Consider the following 20031-nt stretch of genomic DNA (forward strand, 5'->3'; position numbering starts at 1 on the left):
TACCAACGTGCGGTTCTCCTTGACCCACTTGGACTTTCCTTTGCTTAATCGTAGGTAGGACTTTTCTTGCCAACTTACGGTCCTCCTTGACCCACTTGGACTTTTTATTTGTCTAACCCTGGAGTTAGGACTTGCCTTGCCTAACCTCTAGTTAGGACTTTACCAATCAAGTAACGGTCCTCCTTGACCTACTTGACCTTTCTTACATATTATCCAAACATGTTATCCATAATATATTGTCCAAATATCGAAACTCAAGCTCAAATCCCTTCGAACTTAGTCAAACTGGTCAACCTTAATTAGAGAATGATTACACCAACAATCTCCCAATAGCTGTTGGGGTTCTTGAGCATCGCCCTTGCATTGCACTATTGCATGGCCTGACACACCCTTATCAAGTCCAATTTATAAGTCTAGAGTACTAATTTATGTGTATTCATACATTATATTACACATGCAATGTGTGTACGTGATAGTATATAATTAAAAATTTAGACCCTTTAATAACTAATTTTGATGAAGCCCAAAATTAAATTACATTAATGTCCTTTTTTTCTTTTTTACACTGAAAATAATTTTAATTCTTATTAGTAATTTTCTTTGGTTATTTTTTATATAAAAATATGCATTGTCATGGTTATCTTTATTACCACATCTTAGGATTAGCAACACCGCAAGTGGAAAAGCTTCTATAAATATTTTAGGTCGACAATATTAAAAAGCATACCTTTCTCAGCCTTTGGCTAAGATCAAGTGTAGTATCTGTTCTTATCATTTTAATATCTGATATAAAAAATTAAAATAATTTTTTATGAGGGAGAGCCCATTATAGTAACTTGCTATTAGAGTTCTCAAGAGTTGCCCTTGAGTTGCACTACTGCATGAGTCTGGTATACCCTTACCAAATCTAATTTATGGGTTTGGATACTAATTTATGCATATTCATGTATTATATTACACATGCAAAGCATGTGTGCGATGGTTAGTATATATCTATACACCATCTTGATATGTTGCGTATCATTTGTTGCGTGATGGTGCACAGTTAAGACATGGCACCTATTACGTCAAGTTTTTTTTCCTCTCTCCTATGTCTGCAACCTCTCTTCTCTTTCCTCCCTTATCTCTCGATTACATGCATGCAATGTAAAAACTCTCTTTTATCCCTTCTCTCTCTTTTGCATGCATGCAATAAAAAAAACCAACTGAATTTTGAAAATCAGCAATATTGTGTTGTTTATTTTTGAAAACCAAACACAATGTTGCTAATTGTTTATGGGTTGTTGATTTTCAAAAACTAGTAATAATGTGTTGCTAGTGTTTGAAAATCAACAACACATTGTTGCTAGTGTTGTAGATTTTTGAAAATCAACAACACATTATTGTTGAATTTTGAAAACCATCAATATATTGTTGTTGGTTTTTGAAAATCAGCAACACATTGTTGTTGATTTTCAAAAACCAGCAACATTAAATTTTAGACACGTAACAACTACGAAATCATAGCTGCCATAACTATAAGTTATCACCTATTAAAGTTGAACTTGTAGTTGTAACAACTATGATTTCATAGATGCTATAATGTATATGCTGAGTAAATTTTGAGAGGTCATAACTTTTGACTCAAATTTAATTATGGGATATACAATATATCAAATTGAAGATCTCTGAATGAATTTATATTTGATATATTACGCGTTCTATGGTTCAATTCTAGTAAAAAATTATGGACTCTCAAAGTTTAAGTCGACAATAAAGTTGTTGTTGGTTTTGAAAAATCAGCAACACAAAGACTAACAACAACATTGTTGCTGACTTGAACTTTGAGAGGTCATACCTTTTATTGAAATTGGATCATGAAACACATAATATATCAAATCAAAGATATCTGAATGAGTTTTGATTTGATATATTATGTGTTCTGTGATTTAATCACAATCAAAAGTTATGGTCTTTTGAAAATTAACAACAACATTGTGTTACTGCTTTATGAAAATTAGCTTTTCAATTTGAAGGTGTTGCTGATTTTCAGAAATCAGTAACATGGTGTTGCTAATTTCTGAAAATCAGTAGCACGGGAAATCTTTTGAACCACTTTTTTTACCATGTTGCTAATTTCAGAAATTAACAACATCGTGTTGTTGATTTTTGAAAATCAGCAACTCCTTCGAAAAGTTGATTTCTGGAAATTAGCAATACAATGTTGTTGCTAATTTTCAAAAGATCATAACTTTTGAATAAGATTAAATCACAAGATGCATAATATAACAAATCAAAACTCATTCAAAGATCTTTGAGTTGATATATTTTACATCTCGTGATTCAATCTTAGTTAAAAGTTATGGTGTCTCATAAACAACGTTGTTGCTAGTCTTCGTGTTGCTGATTTTTTGAAATCAACAACAACGTTATTGCTGACTTAAATTTTGAGAGCTCATAACTTTTGATTGGAATTGAACTATATGATGCACAACATATCAAATCGAAGTTCGATCAGAGATCTTTGATTTTATATATTGTGAGTTCCATGGTTAAATCTGAGGAAAAAATTATGACATCTCAAAATTTACTCACACATTGTAGCAATTAAGAAACTATAGCTGCTATTACTATGAGTTCAACTTTAATAGGTGATAACTTATAGTTGTAGTAGCTACGATTTCATAATTGTTACAACGTGTTGCTGATCTTCAAAACAATGTATTGCTAACTTAAAATTTGAGAGACTATAATGTCTCTGAATGAGTTTCGATTTAATATATTGTGTGTCTTATGATTTAATCTCAGTCAAAAGTAATGATTTTTCAAAAATCAACAACATTATGTTGTTGATATTCGATAATCAACAAGACAATGTTGCTGATTTTTAAAGGTGTTGCTGATTTCTGAACCACTTTTTTTTACTGTGTTGCTCATTTTTAGAAATCAGCTTTTCAAAGGTGTTGCTAATTTCCAAAAACCAACAACACATTATTGTTGGTGTTGCTGATTTTCGAAAACCAACAATGTATTGTTGCCGGTGTTGCTGATTTTTCACAAATCACTAGTAATGTGTTGCTAATTTTCGAAAATCAACAACACGGTATTGCTAATTTTTCAGCAACACAATATTTTTGATTTTTCAGTAACAGAATATTGTTGATTTTTCAACAACACAATATTGCTAATTTCTAAAACACAATGTTGCTGATTTCTGAAACACAATGTTGCTTGTTTTCGAAAATTAACAACACAACAACAATGTTTTACTACTTTTAGAAATCAACAATAATATGTTGTTGGTTTTTGAAAATTAGCAACATCAGCAATAATGTGTTGTTGTTTTCAAACACCAACAACAAAATCAACAACATTGTATTACTGGTTTTTGAAAACTAGTAATATTGTATTATTGATTTTCAAAATTCAACTGATTTTTTATTGCATGTATACAAAAGAGAGAACGAAGGAAAGAGAGTTTTTTTATTGCATGCACGTAGAGGAGAGGAAAAAAATTAAAAAATCCTGACATGATAGGTGTCATATCTCAATCGTGCGCAGTCGCACAACAAATGATACGCAACATATCAGGATTATATATATATATATATATATATAAAGGCATACATGCATACTGACCACTTCATTTGACGAAGCTGAGAGCTACACGATGAACATGATGTCAAAGAATAAGTGGAACTCGTGCAATGAAATTTACCGCAGGGTGTGTGTTTGGTCATGGTCTGCATTTATAGATCACAAAACATGTGGGGAAAAAAAGACAAAAATAATAATTAATAACATTAGCTTACTTGTGATGGGTACTGGAATGAAGGAGAAACATGTACCTCAGATCTGTTTTATATATATATTCAAGAAATGTTTGGTGTTTGGTGTGTTTCATTGAAACAAAATAGGCCTGAGGAGGTTCATGAGTTGGTAGGTTAAAGGTAGCTGCTAAAACACACCCTTTGTTTTTTTCAAAATAAATAAATAATAAATAAAATGTGCACCTCGTTCAATATTAAATGTGTTTTAATTATATTTTACCATATTTGGTAAAAGATGAAATCCCTCGTATACTAAACTAAATATTTTTTTCAAATATTGATTGTCCCTACTATTCATCAAATATTTCACTCCTTAAAAATTTAAAATCTTACAATCAAATATCCCCTCCAACCAATATTTATGGATCATGCCTACCAAATATCTTAAATTTTATAATCAAATATTTATGGATTCCATTGTCATTTTATTAATTTACATTTAATTTTATATTTAAATAAAATTAATTATACTAATTTCATAAATATTTATTTACTAAATATTTTTTACATAATATATTTACTTAATTTAAAAAATTTAAAAAACACACGACAACTGCTGCCGTCCACAACTGCTAGAGCAGCTTTTTTTCATTAAAATCCATGGTGGGAAAAAAATCACCGGGCATATAATCCATTATTATGTCCATAGGGGATATTTGATTTAAAGGGATATTTAAAGAAGTATTCTTTCTAAATACTCTTTATTATGAATATCCTCGTGATTACCCCATATTATTAGGAGAGAATAAATTAATATGATGATATAAAGATGAATATTCATCCCAGCATCTCCGACAAGAGAATAAATCAATATGTGCCACGATGTGAGAAGATGTATCCACATCTTTTACACGAATTCAACCGTTACTTGAATTGAATTGGGTAAATATTCCGATCAACTACGTCATGCCCAGGACTGTTTGAATTATATTTGCGAAACAAGGTGGTGCATATAATTGATTCCATGATCGAGGAGAGAGACTAAGGAAAAAGACTGACGGACTCCCTTCCATGCTTCCTTCAATGCATTAAATGTCAAAGAAAAGTCATCTACCTTTCGCCGGTTGATGAAGGGGCATCCATCAAAGGGATCTAAAAGTCAACATTCATTTGTAAAATGTACTAGAGCGAGAAAACGACTTTTGAAGTAGCCAGGTGTTCTCACTTGGATCATACGTTGACTAAAAATCTCATACAATGCATGCGGGAGGGAGGATGTTCAATAGCATGGAATTTCTGTACCTACCTTTTTCTTTTTCTCATGAACCTTTTGAAAAAGTGAAATATATACTTTCAAAGGAAGTAAAAGTCTTGGTGTTTTTGAGAGTGATATAGCAAGATACGAATTCTCTTAAGTTTTAGTTGGATGATATTTTCACAAACTCGGAGATGCTTATATTCTTAAAATATATTCATCCTTTCTAAAAATATTTTGAGGTTACGATGAATATCTATTTTTTTAAAATATAAAAGTAGATCATGATATTACGATCATCATTAAGCACATGAGTCAATTATTTGATCCAGTGTAATTTAGGATTTGGATTTACACCCCCTACGAGGGAGCGCATGAGAGGGAATCTCTATCCATATATATGTTCACAACTTCAATACTTATGATTGTTAGGACACGTGCAAGTTAGAGAGGGTAAATAGTTTTGATCGCTTATCGTCATTGCTTTGTGCTCGTTGTTGAATGCACAGTGAAAACCTTGCTTCAAACTCGACTCCACATGCACAATACCTTAGTTTCCACCTCCTTGAGGTAACTAACCCAAGGGTCCACACTGATGATCTTCTTCCACTATTAACTCTCTCATTCTCGAAAATTTTTCGAAGGCAGAGAAATCTCTATAAACTCATTCATACAAGAACTCAACAAGAAATAATTAGGTAAACACAAATACAATCGAAAATAACTTTACAATCAAAATCGTGCTTGCTAGATTTCTTGTTACTCAGAAATGTCACTTGTTGGTTTAGAAATATCTCTTGTTGACTCGGAAATACACCAGCACTTCGCTTCAGAGTTTCTAAGAACCAACAACTTTAAATCTCCTCAAAACCTCCTTTTCAAGTCCTAGGTCAAGGTTGACCAGTTTGACTAAGCTTGAGTTGTCTCAAGCTTGAGTCTTGATGTTTGAGTTTTGATATTTGACAATATATGAAAATTACAAGTGCAATTGTCCGTATGAGGAGATTGTTGGTGCAATTCCCCATTGGTCAAAGATTGACCAGTTTTATGTGAAAAAAGTCAAGTACGTCAAGATTGACCGGATAATTGACTAAAAAGTCCTAACTGGATGTTAGGCAAGGGAAAGTCCAACAGGAAGGTTGGCAGAAGAAGAAAATCTAAGTGAGTCACTGTTGACTGGACACTTGGTGTAGAAAGTCCTGGTGAGTGAAACCAGATAGATGGAAAGTCCTAGTGAGTGGAGCAAGGCAGATGAAAAATCTTGGTGAGTGAATCTATATATATATATATATATGTTCACAACTTCAATAGTTATGATTGTTAGGACATGTGTAAGTTAGAGAGGGTAAATAGTTTTGATCGCTTATCGTCATTGCTTTGTGCTCATCGTTGAATCCACAGTGAAAACCTTGCTTCAAACTCAACTCCACATGCACAATACCTTAGTTTCCACCTCCTTGAGGTAACTAACCTAAGGGTCTACACTAATGAGCTTCTTCCACTATAAACTCTCTCATTCTCAAAACTTTTTCGGAGGCAGAGAAGCCTCTATAAATTCATTCTTACAAGAACTCAACAAGAAACATGAAGGTAAACACAAATACAATCAAAAACAACTTTACAATCAAAATCGTGCTTGCTAGATTTCTTGTTACTCAGAAATGTCTCTTGTTGGTTAAGAAATATCTCTTGTTGTGTCACGCCCCGAGGGAGTCCCTGTCCGAAGAAATTTCGGCAGCACCTCCCCTGTACGGGTGACAATCTGAAACATTTATACAAAGCCCTCCGGGCCACATATACCTCGGCCAACACCGCCGGAACAATAACAGAAATAAAAATATAACACAAAGTCATCCACACAGTTTATATCATCAACCCACTTGGCTGGAACAAAAATCCAAAACACAACAAAAAAACGATAGAAAACCAAACTACACGACATGCTAGCCGGCTAGGCTTACACCACACCACAAAACACCACTCCGGAAACAAAATCGGAACACAAAGCTAAGTACACAAATACATATACCAAAAATAACAATAAACAAAGGCAGAGACAGGTCTTCTGATGTGACGTGGAGACCGGCAAGCAGGATACTCCAAGCGACTCCATAAATAACCTGGTACCTGAAAAAGATAGTGTCCACGGGGTGAGTTCAACAACTCAGCAGATACCTAGTTGACATGTATAGTAAACTATAACAAATAGTAATAACTAATGGAGTACAGTCTCATGAACAAAAGAAGGTAATGCATAATAGAAAAGGTTGAAGAGTACTGTACTCACCAGGGCCACCTATCAAAATAATCAGGCCGTCAGACCGGAAGTGTCATAAATCCTGTATGCATGTCAAACATATGCATCCATCCAAATGCAGCATATAAGTGCAGCAATCACAAGCAGTAAATGCATAAATGCGTATGATGCCAATGATGTGTCCTGGTTACCCCTGATGTCAGTCAGTCATCTCACACACAATGGTGAGACCGAGTGGGTAGGGTTGTGACAACCGTGCACTCTACCATCACTACACCTGATGAGTGACTGAGTGGACGGGATGCTGTCGGAGTACTCTTGTCCTCAGACCCCAAATCATAAATGGGGGAGCTCAATGCTCTCATCTCCCGGTACACGATGACGGGGAGGTATCTCTGCCGGCTACCACGTTGAGTCACCTGACCAACGGAGCCAAATAGAGTCCACCGTCTGTCGGCTACCACGCTGCTACACTAAATGCCAGCGGAGCCAAACAGAGCGGAACTATCTGCCGGCTACCACGCTGAGTCACCTGACCAACGCAGCCAAACAGCAGAACCGCCACACACCTGCCTGATATACCACTAATCCATGAGTGGTGGTGTGTGCAGTACATGTAACTGGCAATGTGCTCAACCATAGTGGAGCCGACAATCGCGCAGCATGCAATCATGATGCATGACACTAAGCATAGCAATAAACTTATCAGCATAACCATATCCATATATATAAAATGAGTACCGTAATATCGATGGTCAAATATGAAGATCTAAAGTACACAGGTCAGATAGGATATAAAAAACCTTGGTCCTGAACTTAACAAGCATGGTATGTCACTACCTCTCTGAGCATATATATATATATATATATATATATATATATATATATATATATATATATATATATATATATATATATAATCATGTGGGTACTAGCATAAAATGCATATCAGGTGAGCAAACAAGCATGTAACAGGTATCCGGTAGTGACGTACCGAAACAAGGACGAATATAATTATTACTAAAGGCTATAACCTACTAGACATATCAACAGACATATAAAAAGGATAAGTCAAGGTACCCGCCTTTATACGTAGTCTGTATCGCAATAAATCTCCTATCGAGACGTTTGTCTCTAAACAAAGTCCTGCAAACACATAACGCATGGTACAACTAGGTCAAATATGAACTAGTGAGCTAAATATATCATGAACCAAATAGTTAACTTAACCCTAATCTGATTAGGAATCCATTCTCGTTAGTCCAATTAAATTTAACTCAATCCAGGAACCCTTATCATCCTACAAACTCACCAAATTTGTCGTAGCTAATGGTGGCTCACGACTGAAAGGGTTTCACCATCGAAAGTTGATCTACTGCTGCCCACTCTTTTCCTACTAACATAATAATTCTGAATCAACTAATCCAATCTATAATTTTCAAAAAAAATGAAATGAAATTCTACACACTTCTTACCCCAATCCACATCCGTGATTTGTGCTGGAACACGGGGAACGAATTGCTGCTAGAAACAAAGAGTTGTAGGAAAGAGTGACTGTCGGATCCAAGAACAACCCCACAGCAAGTCTTACTTCACGTTACGATCACACTTCCAGCGCCACAGCAAGTCCTGTTGGAATTCTTCCTCAATATCGGTTCAAGACGAGATCATAAATCAAAATATCTAATTCCAGAAACTAATTATGTACCTTACCTTCAAGAATCGCTGCTAGGGCACGGAAGGAAGGTGGCAGTTGTGCTGCCAAATCACAGTAGAGGGCTAAGGCATGACCTCCGCGATAGAGGGGCTCTGCAGCTCCGGCGATAGCCGACGACGTCGTCAATCGGAGAAGAATCAGAGATCGGTAGAGGGGAGAGGCGCAGGATCGAGTCTGATGGCCGGTGCTAGGGCACAGGAGAGGCGAGAGGAAAGCTAGGCACGGTAGGAGAGGTCAATGCCGAGTTGGCTAGGGCACGACGTGATCTCTGCGCGTCGGCGTTCCTGATCTCAGTGGCGGAGAGGGCTCGGCTGCCGGCGTTAGGGCAGAGGGGAGGAGAATCGTCGTCTGCGTCGGCAAGAGGAAGAGGAGAGGTGGCTCTCGTCACCGGCAGTAGAGGGGGACTGCAGAGAGGACCGGCGGCGGTTAGGGCACGCGGCTTCGGGTTCAGTAGTGAGGGAGAGGGAAGCGGCGTGGGAGAGGAGAAGAAGAAAATAAAAGAAAAGTAAATAAAAGAAAAGGAAATGATTTAAAGAAAATAAACATTTCCTCTTTAAAATAGGGTAGCCCAAACAGGCCTTCCCGGGGCCCTGTTTTTATCCCCGTAAACTCATTCATACGAGCTCCGAAAAATTCCCAAAAAAAATTCTAAAAATTCCAGAAAATTCCCTTATTATTATTCGCCAATTTCGGTATTTTATATTCTCCCCCACAAATAAAAATTTGGTCCCCAAATTTCATTATCTACCATCAGTAAATACTAACCACAGGTAAAGAGTATAAATGTTGAACGGTAAATTAAATCACATACCTCATGTGAAAAGATGAGGGTATCGAGCTCAGATCGTATCCTTGAGCTCCCAGGTAGCCTTCTCGTTCGAATGATGTTGTCATTCGACTTTAACCAGCCAGTTAGTCTTGTTCCGCAGCTGACGCTCTTTCCGGTCCAGAATCCGTACCAGAATCTCCTCAAAAGTGACATCAGGCTGAACTGGAACTAAGATATCCGTCAGCACATGTGTCAGGTCGGGTACGTATCTCCTCAACATAGATACGTGGAATACGTCGCGAACACCTGCCAAAGCTGGTGGTAGCGCCAAACGATAAGCTACCACTCCAACCCTTTTCAAGATCTGGAAAGGTCCAATGTATCGCGGAGCTAGCTTACCTCTGAGGCCAAATCTCTTCACCCCTTTTGTGGGTGAAACTCGCAGAAATACATGGTCGCCTGCAGAGAACTCTAAGAGTCTCCGACTCCGGTCTGCATAACTCTTCTGGCGGTCCTGCGCCTCTGACATCCTCCGTCTGATAGTACGAACCAACTCTGTCTCAAGCTGAGCTCTATGAGGTCCCAATAACTGGGCCTCCCCAACCTCATCCCAGAGGGTGGTTGTCCGACAAGGCCTACCATACAATGCTTCAAACGGTGCCATCTGGATAGCCAAATGCAAACCGTTGTTGTAAGCGAACTCTCTACTAATGGCAAATGGTCCTCCCAACTGCCTCCAAAATCCAATACACAAGACCTCAGCAAGTCCTCTAGAGTCTAAATGGTCCACTCTAACTGTCCATCTGTCTGCGGATGGAAAGTTGTACCGAAACAGAGCTGAGTGCCCAAGGCCTGCCGCAAAATCTGCCAGAAATGAGACGTGAACCGAGGGTCTCTATCCGAAATAATACTCAATGGGCCACCACGCTTTCGCTGCGCAACTCTGATGATTTCTCGGCAATACTGCTCTGCCAATCGATCCAAGAAACAAATCTTCCGGATCATTAAGAGATACGCGGATTTGGTTAATCAATCAACGATTACCCAAATCGCGTCATGGCCTCGTCGTGTCCTAGGCAAATCCACTTTAAAGTGCATGGTAATGTGTTCCCATCTCCACTCAGGAATAGGAATCCGCTGAAATAATCTGGCAGGTATCTGGTGCTCAGCCTTTGCCTGCTGACAAACAAGACATCTAGCTACAAAATCCGCGATGTCTTCCTTCATGTCGTTCCACCAATAGAAACACCTCAAATCTTGGTACATACGGGTACCGCCTGGGTGGACAGCAAATCATGAGCGATGAGCCTCCGGAAGTAACTCCTATAAGACCGGATGAGACTGAAGTACGCATAATCTGCCTCGGAAGTGTATAACACCCTCCTCGTCTCGTGTGAACTCGGTCTGCTACCCGGAAGTTATCTGGCTGCAATTAAACTGCCAATACTGATCAGCAGCCTAGGGCTCTAGGATCATCGTCCTGATCGACGACTGAGCAACCATGGTAAGAAGAATACTCTGCTCTGTCCGTCCCTGCTCTTCCAGGCCCAATTCGGAGAATCCCTGAATCAAGTACATAACCACAACTCGGTGGCAAGCCAAAGTCCCTCTAGACTTCCGGCTAAGTGCATCGGTAACCACATTAGCTTTTCCCCATGTGATAGCTAATGGTACAATCGTAATCCTTCAAAAATTCCATCCATCTCCTCAGTCGGAGATTAAGTTCCTTTCTAAATGAACAGATATTTGAGACTCTTATGGTCAGTGAGAATCTCAAATGTCACACCGTATAGATAATGTTGCCAAATTTTCAAGGCAAAAATAATGGCGGTCATCTACCAATCATGTACTGGGTAGTTCTCATGCTCCTTCAACAAACGAGAAGTAAGAGACTACCCTGTCGTGCTGAAGCAAAACAGCGCTCAAACCCTGTAGAGATGCGTCGGTATAGAGCACGAATCTGTCCTTTCCAGAAGGTAAAACCAAATCGGAGCCGACACTAGTCTCCGCTTCAGCTCCTGGAAGCTGGTCTCGTAGTCCTCGAACCACGTGAACTTCATGCCTTTCCTGGTCAGGCATGTCATTGGCATAACAACGTGTGAAAAGCCCCCAACGAATCCTCTGTAATATCGAGCCAGACCAAGGAAGTTGCGAGTCTCCTGTATAGACTACGACTACTCCTAACGACAACAAACTCTATCTCCTGTGAAACCACGGTATACTCCTACTGGTGACCGTGTGTCCCAAAACATCTCACAAAAGACAATCAAAATACGCACTACTGATCTTCACATATAGATGTTCTCGTCGAAACATCTCTAGAACTATGCGAAAATGGTGTACGTGACTCACCTCAGATCCGAAATAGGTCACAACATCGTCAACAAAGACAATGGAAACCGATCCAAACATCCTAGAAATATCAGAATCATCGAGTCCCTGAAAACATCTAAGGCACTGTAAGCCTATATGGTAAAACCAAGAACTCATAATGTCCGTACTACAGACATTCCTAATCATAAGATCCCCGATAATAAGTCTGAGATCTAATCACCAACAGTATATAAATCATCCAAAGAATAAATCCTCCAGTGTGAGAGCAACGCTCCATCACACGAAATACCACATATGTGGGATCAACGCTCTACCACAAGAAATCATCCATATATGGGAGCAACACTCCACTATAAATAATCCGTAATATGTATCTGCAATAAATATGGGAGCAAAGCTCCGCTACAAGTAATTCGCAATATGTGGGAGCAACGCTCCCCCACAACAATCCAAAATATGTGGGAGCTACGCTCTACCACAAATAATACCTAAGTGACCAAGGTAAATAACTATTTTGCTAGTGACTGCACGAGATCACTCTACCACAGGTCGCTGTGGGCAGTCAAGGGTATAACAACCTAGTAAGCAAATCAAATTCATCGTCAACTCTATCAACATCCTAGTGGGTCATCTACCAATAGGAGAATTAGTTGACAGGTAACACAACAAATGATATAATATAGGTACTCCACATAAGTAGAATCATCATGATGCTACCAACAATACACCTGGCACACGTGCGCACACAACATAGGTATGCTCGACATAATCCTCCTATTATTGTACACCAATCATATACACAACTAAGGTATAAACCATCATGATACCTCCAACAATACATACCGAACCCGTGTGCATATAACAACGTAGGTATAATCGACAATACACCTCAAACAACACTCACATGACATATATACACATATGCCAAGAGTATAATCAACATATACTTCCAATAAGACATACTATACCCAGGTGCACTCACAAATCACACATAATCAACAAGATATTTCAGATACCACACCAAACACATATGTATATATCACAACACCGATGTAGTCGACAAGATACTTCCAATATGACACTCAAACACATACCTCTAACCACTCGGGTATAATCTACTAGAAACCCACAATAATCATCATCTGGACAAATATACACTCACTACATGCAATTTAACCGTCTATCATAGAACTCCTACCACACATAACAATCATATGTACACGCAACAAAGATAGACATAATCAGCATATTTGACCCAATCAACCTGGCATTCTGAAACTGTAGGGTCACCTTCTAAGTTATCCAACTAGGTACATACAGTCAAAAATTAAAGTCCACATGAAATATGATACATCAATTCACTATAGACTGACCCAAATCGACAATGGTATACTGTCAATTCAGTCTTTTCCACATCAGTACAAAACATGTACTCAAATGTGCCCTAGATACCAAACTAAGCACAAATAACCCAAAGATTCGAACCTCTAAAATAGAGCATAACTGTCCTCTACTGATCAAACCAACAAAACTAAATCAGTCATCTACTAACTAATCAAGAATACCTTAATCCTCTACAAGCAACTAAGGTATATCAATATATAACTACCAAAATCAACAAGTGTAAATCAGACTCCTACTGACCGATCTAACAAGAGTAAACCAATATTTACTGATGAAATTAACTAAGATAACATGGTATACTACTAGCTAGGTCAACATAAATAGGTAGATACTATCCACTACACAGCTAATAATAACAGAGGCTGGTATGTGCCTCGATCTTCTAACCAACTAATCGTAACAGAAGCTAAAACTACTGGGGGTATGACATGTAAAATCACCAAAGCCTATAATCCTTAATCTCTATTAAGGTCCACCATAATCAGTGATTTACCTAACACATAAAATATATGCTATATCAACTCGTCAAGTACTAATAAAGAATGCTAATACATGTCATAAATTGTAATGGTCAACGGTGCATATACTAACAAAAAGGTAGGATAACAGTATATCAACATACCTCCTATAGCTTGGAGATGTCCTGCTGCTGCCAGATCCCAAAACCCGAAAAGTCACATCAAGAAGACCAAAACACCAAATCCGAAACACAGAAAAAATAAGACACGTAAGCCGAGCTCTGATACCCAATAAATTGGTATCAGATAAATCTCAAAAATCCAAAACACATAGCAAGTATCGTATACTCGCTCTGATACCACTAAATTGTCACGTCCCGAGGGAGTCCCTGTCCGAAGAAATTTCGGCAGCACCTCCCCTGTACGGGTAACAATCTGAAACATTTATACAAAGCCCTCCGGGCCACATATACCTCAGCCAACACAGCCGGAACAATAACAGAAATAAAAATATAACACAAAGTCATCCACGCAATTTATATCATCAGCCCACTCGGCTGGAACAAAAATCCAAAACACAACAGAAAAATGATAGAAAACCAAACTACACGACATGCTAGCCAGCTAGGCTTACACCACACCACAAAACACCACTCCGGACACAAAATCGGAAAACAAAGCTAAGTACACAAATACATATACCAAAAATAACAATAAACAAAGGCAGAGACTGGTCTTCTGATGTGGCGTGGGGACCGACAAGCAAGATACTCCAAGCGACTCCATAAACAACCTGGTACCTGAAAAAGATAGTGTCCATGGGGTGAGTTCAACAACTCAGCAGATACCTAGTTGACATGTATAGTAAACTATAACAAATAGTAATAACTAATGGAGTACAGTCTCATGAACAAAAGAAGGTAATGCATAATAGAAAAGGTTAAAGAGTATTGTACTCACCAGGGCCACCTATCAGAATAATCAGGTCGTCAGACCGGAAGTGTCATAAATCCTGTATCCATGTCAAACATATGCATCCATCCAAATGCAGCATATAAGTGCAGCAATCACAAGCAGTAAATGTATAAATGCGTATGATGCCAATGATGCATCCTGGTCACCCCTGATGTCAGTCAGTCATCTCACACACAATGGTGAGACCGAGTGGGTAGGGTTGTGACAACCGTGCACTCTACCATCACTACACCTGATGAGTGACTGAGTGGACGGGATGCTGTCAGAGTACTCTTGTCCTCTGACCCCAAATCATAAATGGGGGAGCTCAATGCTCTCATCTCCCGGTACACGATGACGGGGAGGTATCTCTGTCGGCTACCACGTTGAGTCACCTGACCAACGGAGCCAAATAGAGTCCACCGTCTGTCGGCTACCACGCTGCTACACTAAATGCCAGCGGAGCCAAACAGAGCGGAACTGTCTGCCGGCTACCACGCTGAGTCACCTGACCAACGGAGCCAAACAGCAGAACCTCGACACACCTGCCTGATATACCACTAATCTATGAGTGGTGGTGGGTGCAGTACATGTAACTGGCGATGTGCTCAACCATAGTGGAGTCGACAATCGCGTAGCATGCAATCATGATGCATGACACTAAGCATATCAATAAACTAATCAGCATAACCATATCCATATATATATAATGAGTACCGTAATATCGATGGTCAAAGACGAAGATCTAAAGTACACAGGTCAGATAGGAGATAAAAAACCTAGGTCTTGAACATAACAAGCATGGTATGTCACTACCTCTCTGAGCATATATATATATATATATATATATATATATAATCATGTGGGTACTAGCATAAAATGCATATCAGGTGAGCAAACAAGCATGTAACAGGTATCCGGTAGTGACGTACCGAAACAAGGACGAACATAATTATTACTAAAGGCTATAACCTACTAGACACATCAACAGACATATAAAAAGGATAAGTCAAGGTACCCGCCTTTATACGTAGTCTGTATCGCAATAAATCTCCTATCGAGACGTTTGTCTCCAAACAAAGTCCTGCAAACACATAACGCATGGTACAACTAGGTCAAATATGAATTAGTAAGCTAAATATATCATGAACCAAATAGTTAACTTAACCCTAATCTGATTAGGAATCCATTCTCGTTAGTCCAATTAAATTTAACTCAATCCAGGAACCCTTATCATCCTACAAACTCACCAAATTTGTCGTAGCTAATGGTGGCTCACGACTGAAAGGGTTTAACCATCGAAAGTTGATCTACTGCTGCCCACTCTTTTCCTGCTAACATAATAATTCTGAATCAACTAATCCAATCTATCATTTTCAAAAAAAATGAAATGAAATTCTACACACTTCTTACCCCAATCCACAGCCGTGATTTGTGCTGGAACACGGGGAACTAATTGCTGCTAGAAACAAAGAGTTACTGGAAAGAGTGACTACTAGATCAAAGAACAACCCCACAACAAGTCTTACTTCACATTACGATCACACTTCCAGCGCCACAGCAAGTCCTGTTGGAATTCTTCCTCAATATCGGTTCAAGACGAGATCATAAATCAAAATATCTAATTCCAGAAACTATTTATGTACCTTACCTTCAAGAATCGCTGCTAGGGCACGAAAGGAAGGTGGAAGTTGTGCTGCCAAATCACAGCAGAGGGATAGGGCATGACCTCCGCGATAGAGGGGCTCTGCAGCTCCGGCGATAGCCGACGACGTCGTCAATCAGAGAAGAACCGGAGATCGGTAGAGGGGAGAGGCGCAGGATCGAGTCTGATGGCCGGTGCTAGGGCACAGGAGAGGCGAGAGGAAAGCTAGGCACGGTAGGAGAGGTCAGTGCCTAGTTGGCTAGGGCACGACGTGATCTCTGCGCGTCAGCGTTCCTGATCTCAGTGGCGGAGAGGGCTCGGCTGTCGGCGTTAGGGCAGAGGGGAGGAGAATCGTCATCTGCGTCGGCAAGAGGAAGAGGAGAGGTGGCTCTCGTCACCGGCAACAGAGGGGGACTGCGGAGAGGACCGGCGGCGGTTAAGGCACGCGGCTTCGGGTTCGGCAGTGAGGGAGAGGGAAGCGGCGTGGGAGAGGAGAAAAAGAAAATAAAAGAATAGTAAATAAAAGAAAAGGAAATGATTTAAAGAAAATAAACATTTCCTCTTTAAAATAGGGTAGCCCAAACAGGCCTTCCCGGGGCCCTGTTTTTATCCTCGTAAACTCGTTCATACGAGCTCCGAAAATTTCCCAAAAAAATTTCTAAAAATTTCGGAAAATTCCCTTATTATTATTCGCCATTTTTCCGGTAGTTTACAGTTGACTCAGAAATACACCAGCACTTCGCTTCAGAGTCTCTAAGAACCAACAACTCTAAATCTCCACAAAACCCCCTTTTCTAGGGTTTCTTTTGTTGGTGCAATTTTCCTAGGTCGAGGTTGACCAGTTTGACTAAGCTTGAGTTGGCTCAAGTTTGAGTCTTGATGTTTTAGTTTTGATTTTTGATAATATATGAAGATTGCAGGTGTAATTGTCCGTATGAGGAGATTGTTGGTGTAATCCCCCATTGGTCAAAAATTGACCAATTTTATGTGAACAAAAGTCAAGTAGGTCAAGATTGATCAGATAATTGACTAAAAAGTCCTAACTGGATATTAGGCATGGGAAAGTCCAACAGGAAGGTTAGGAGAAGAAAAAAATCTAAGTGGATCACTGTTGACCAGACACTTGGTGTAGAAAGTCCTGGTGAATGAAGTCAGACAGATGAAAAGTCCTACTGAGTGAAGCTAGGCAGATGGAAAATCTTGGTGCGTGAATCCCTATCCATATATATGTTCACAACTTCAATATTTATTATTGTTAGGACACGTGCAAGTTAGAGAGGGTAAATAGTTTTGAGAGCTTATCATCATTGCTTTGTGCTCGTCGTTGAATGCACAGTGAAAACCTTGCTTCAAAATTGACTCCACATGCACAATACCTTAGTTTCCACCTCCTTGAGGTAACTAACCCAGGGGTCCACACTAATGATCTTCTTCCACTATAAACTCTCTCATTCTCAAAAAATTTTCAGAGAGAGAGAAGCCTCTATATACTCATTCTTACAATAACTCAACAAGAAATAAGAAGGTAAACACAAATACAATCGAAAACAACTTTACAATCAAAATCGTGCTTGCTAGATTTCTTGTTACTCGAAAATGTCTCTTGTTGGTTTAGAAATGTCTCTTGTTGACTCGGAAATACACCAGCACTTTGCTTCAGAGTCTCTAAGAACCAACAACTTTAAATGTCCACAAACCCCCTTTTATAGGGTTGCTTTTGTTGGTGCAATTTTCCTAGGTCAACCAGTTTGACTAAGCTTGAGTTGGCTCAAACTTGAGTCTTGATGTTTGAGTTTTGATGTTTGACAATATGTGAAGATTGCAGGTGTAATTGTCCGTATGGGGAGATTGTTGGTGCAATTACCCATTGGTCAAAGATTGACCAGTTTTGTGTGAAGAAAAGTCAAGTAGGTCAAGATTGATCAGATAATTGACTAGAAAGTCCTAACTGGATGTTAGGTAAGAGAAAGTCCAAAAGGAAGGTTGGCAAAAGAAGAAAATCTAAGTGGGTCACTGTTGACCGGACACTTAGTGTAGAAAGTCTTGGTGAGTGAAGCTAGACAGATGGAAATTCTTAGTGAGTGAATCTAGGCAAATGGAAAATCTTGGTGAGTGAAGCCAAGTGAAAGCCCTAGTGAGTGAAGTTAGGAAGAAGGAAAGTCCTGGTGAGTGAAGTTAGACAGAAGAAAAGTCCTTGTGAGTGAAGTTAGGCAGAAGGAAAGTTCTAGTGAGTGAAGCCAGATATGTGGAGGTCCGGGTGGGTCAAGGTTGACCGGACATCTGGTGTTAGGAAGTCTAAGTGGGTCAAGGTTGACCAGATACTTGGCATAAGATGGTAAGTCCAAGTGGGTCAAGGTTGATTCGATATTTGGCACAAGGAGAAAAGTCCAAGGGGGTTAAAGGATTGACTGGACACTTTGTGAAGAAGTCCTAGCAGGTCAAGATTGTCCATAAACTAGGCAATGAGGAGTCTCAACAAGTCAAGGTTAATTGGATGTTGAGTAAAGAATCCTAGACTTCAGTTTGGGAAGTTAGGGTTTGGTAATCGACTAAGGTAATCGATTACTATAGCTTAAGTGACTAAGGTAATCGCTTAAACTTGGATTCGCGAGAAAGGTCCTTTAATTGATTGTTGTAATAGATTAGGACACCATAATCGATTTCCCTAATCGCTTACGATGACTTTTGATTCGAACAGAATGGTTCTGTTCAAAGCTTAAGTGATCATGCTGATCGCTTAATCTATTTCTCGTGATTGAACAAACTGTTACTGAATCGATCTGGCTAATCAATTAAACAATGCCTAATCGACTATGATAGTCAATTAAGGTTGAAAATATAGTCGTTTATACAGGTTGTTGATGTGGTAATTGATTACGGGATTCTTAATCGATTAAGGCGCAAAGGGCAACCCTAGAAAAGGGTTTTTCAAGCTTGATTATCTGGAGTGCTCACACGGTTCTCTTCAACACTCTCATCATCAAGCTCACCAATTCTTGAATCTTCTTGGAGTAAAGTGTTGTTGCACTTCCAAGGTCAAGAGGTGTTCCCAAACAAGAAGAAAAAGATAGCTAGGGTTTCATTTGTGTAAATCTTGTAGGATTTTCTTTGTATTTGCTTCTTTTTTCCTCTTGTTGCATTGAGAGTCTTGTACAAGGTTTCTCCACCTTCGGAATGTTTCCGAAAGGAGTGTATTCTTAGTGGATGTGTGAGTGAGGGCCAAATCTTTGGATTAGTCACCTCTTCTTGAGGTGGATACCAAATAAATCCTACTTTTAGCATTGGGGAGTTTTTGCGTCGAATTTTATCTACTGCAACATCATCATCGACGAAACTCAAGGAGCTATTCACTCCCCCCTCTAGCTCCGAATGTCCCAACAAGTGGTATCAGAGAGAGGTCGTTCTTCACCTAAATTATTGTCGAAAGGGTAACAAGCTAGAGGAAGGAGAAGTTGAAGCACCAATTTCATCAAGTCAAAGATTTCAAAA

The 20031-nt window shown here is 39.2% G+C and overlaps 1 pseudogene; it reads left to right on the top strand.

Moving 5' to 3' along the window:
- Window positions 1-723: 723 nt before the first annotated feature.
- Window positions 724-900, top strand: LOC122054566 (annotated as a pseudogene).
- Window positions 901-20031: the final 19131 nt, after the last annotated feature.

Source organism: Zingiber officinale, chromosome 3A (assembly GCF_018446385.1).
Source record: "Zingiber officinale cultivar Zhangliang chromosome 3A, Zo_v1.1, whole genome shotgun sequence".
Lineage (NCBI taxonomy): Eukaryota > Viridiplantae > Streptophyta > Magnoliopsida > Zingiberales > Zingiberaceae > Zingiber > Zingiber officinale.